The sequence below is a fragment of the Pipistrellus kuhlii genome, unplaced genomic scaffold (genome assembly GCF_014108245.1).
Source record: "Pipistrellus kuhlii isolate mPipKuh1 unplaced genomic scaffold, mPipKuh1.p scaffold_m20_p_28, whole genome shotgun sequence".
Lineage (NCBI taxonomy): Eukaryota > Metazoa > Chordata > Mammalia > Chiroptera > Vespertilionidae > Pipistrellus > Pipistrellus kuhlii.
This window is the reverse complement of record NW_023425527.1, coordinates 4,630,930-4,633,963: the sequence shown is the minus strand read 5'-3', so window position 1 is coordinate 4,633,963 and position 3,034 is coordinate 4,630,930.

Genomic DNA, 3,034 nt, shown 5'->3' with positions numbered 1-3,034 from the left:
AATTGACTTCCCACCAAAGAGTCTTGTCGACCAGATGACTAGACGAAAAGTTCAGAGGCCTATGATCACTGGATCAGAGTCACCTTAGTCCCTGTCATTCTGTAGTTGATTTTGCTGAGGCCAGCGCTCAGCTGTCAAGAGGTATCTCATTACGGAGTATTTGGGTTTCACTTGAGTTTTATATCCTCACTCAGTCCAATAAGCTGCACTGGTTTCCAGAGAGTTTCAAGACAAATAACCTTAAGTTCATTTATTTGCCTGTTCATTCATTCATTCAATAAATATTTATTGCGCACTGACCATCTGCCAAGCATTGCTCTAGGCTAGGGGTGTCGAACTCAATCAGAGAAGGGGCCAAAATCTAAAATCCAGCCTAAATCGCGGGCCGAATGGTTTACTGAACAGTCATAAACTGTCATTGTGATGGAAACGCAGCGGAGTGCAGTGATGACAGCGCGGTGCGGGCCACATTGCAAGGCCTGGCGGGACATATTTGGCCCGCGGGCCTTGTGTTTGACACATGTGCTCTAGGCACTGAGTACAGAAGAACGAATAAGATACAAACTCTACAGAGAAAGGATGGTGGTTACCAGAAGCAGGGTGGGTGGTGAGTGAAATGGGTGAAGGGGTCAAAAGGTATAAACTTCCAGTGATAAATGGATCATGGGAATGTAATGTGCAACATGGTGATTATAGTTAGTATCATATTGCATACTTGAAGGTGGAATAGATTTTTTCCCCTTCCAATTAGTCATTCCGCAAACTTTCTATAGTTTCTAGATAGCCTGAGATCCAAGGAAATCAACTCCCTCTACAAGGTGCTCATGTACTTCCAATGGGCTGAGGCTACTTCAGTGGGCTTTTGATGGAATTCACATGCCCAATAATAATAACTTTACCTATTAAATATGCATTGTGCTACCAAGATATTCTAAAATGTTCACAAACAGCCCTATGTGGTAGATTCCATTATTCCCACTTTACAGATGAAAACCCGAGGCTCAGCAAAACTAAATCTATTTCCCAAAGTCATAACAGTTTGTATCAGAAATTTCTTGACTTCTGATCTAGTATTCTTTCCCCTCCTTCCTATTGAATTTATTGGGGGGGGGGGGAAATATATAGGATTCAGGTGTGCAATTCTACAACACATCATCTGCACCCTGTATTGTGTGTTCACCACCCCAAGTCAAGTCTAAAAGAGTATATCTTAAAAGTCCTCATCACAAGAAAAAAACTTTGTAATATGTATGGTGACATATGTTAACTAGATTTATTGTGATCATTTAATAATATATACAAATATTGAATCATTATATTTTAAACCTAATGTTATATGTCAATTATAAGGAGACAACTGGAATACTTTGAACAATAAAGATAAATTTCAAAAAATGGTACTATGTATTCAACTAAGTGAGGAAATCATGAGTTTTTAGTAAACTATGTTTTTAAATAATATTACTATTTTTCTATGCAAAAAAAAAAAAAAAGAGAGACAGATAAGCTTCTACTTTCACAAAGCTTACATGCAAGTAGGAAAGAAACATCAACAAATAAAGGAATATCCAAGAGAGAGAAAAAAGAAACACAGGTGGTGAGATGCTAAAAATTCAGGGTGAAGTTTCTGTGAGCTTTTTAAATTAGATAGTCCGAAATGTTCCTCTCTGTGGAGTTGTCTTTAGACTGAGATGTGAATGACAAGAATGAGGCAGTTTTGCCAAAATCCAAAGGGAGGGTTTTGCCAAAATCCAAACCGAGAACAGCGGTGCAAGGCTCTGAAGCAGGCACATGCTAGGCTTAGATGTGGTAAGGGGAGGAAAGCAGGCAAGGAGCAGCTCAGATAGGCTTTTGAGGCAGGACAAGGATCCTGGGTTTTCCTTGTGAGAAGACACTGGAACAGTTGAAGCACAGTCGTGATGAGAGGGCTGCTGCAGAGAATGGGTTTTGGAAGAGAAAGAGTAGAAGTGGGAAATCAATAGTTAGGAAGTTAACTTGCATTCAGTACAGGAAAGAAGTGGTAGTGGCCTGGCCTTAGGTGTTAACAGGGGAGATGAAGATAATTGGGACAGGTTTGGAGCTTTTAAGCAAATTATTATTATTATTTTTATTGATTTCAGAGAGGAAGAGAGAGATAGAGAGTGATAGAAACATCAATGAGAGAGAATCATTGATTGGCTGTCTCCTGCACGCTCCCTACTGGAGATTGAGCCTACAGCCTAGGCATGTCCCCTGATGGGGAACTGAACTGAGAATTCCTGGTTCATGGTTGATGCTCAACTGCTGAGCCATACCAGCAGGGCTGGGTACATGTTTTGGAAGTAGAGTCAACAGGGCTTGTAGACAGTCTGAGTAGGCGGTAAGAAGATAACTTCCAGATTTTTGCCTTGAGCAAGATGTAGATGATGATATACTCTGCTAATGTGGGAAAACTGGGAGGGAGCAGTTAGAGTGGATATTAAGGGTTCTGTTTATGGTGCCTCAAGGCAGCCAAGAGGAAATAATAGGCAGAAAACTGGGAACAGGAGTGTGGACTTCAGGAAGGAGGTTAGGGCTGGTGATACTATAATAATTTGGTAGTCCTTGGCGATCTGACTTTAAAGTCAAGGGCCTGTTAGTAACAATGAACTAACTCTGGTGCCAAGATCTTAGGTTCTGAATACCACTCTCCAATAAAAGGAAGCAGGGTTCCTTGGGAGAAAAGGTTGATGTCAGGACTAGGACAGGGAAAGTAAAGGGTGATGCCTGGGAGGTGCACAGCTGTCCGGAACATCTGGGGTGGGAAACAAAGAAGTGCTCAGAAAATACAGGGACATGTGGAAAGGCACAGGCCCAAGTTAAAGGAGCTCCCCATGGCTAAATCTGGGACAACAACAGATGAGCAACACAATAAATGACAGTAATGGATTATGACCCATAGACTACAGTAAATATCCACAAGTCCATTGTGATATACATAAATAATGGAACAAATAAATGGGGGGGGGAATGCACTGTTCTCCCTTATAGTAGAATTCCAATTAATACATGTAGG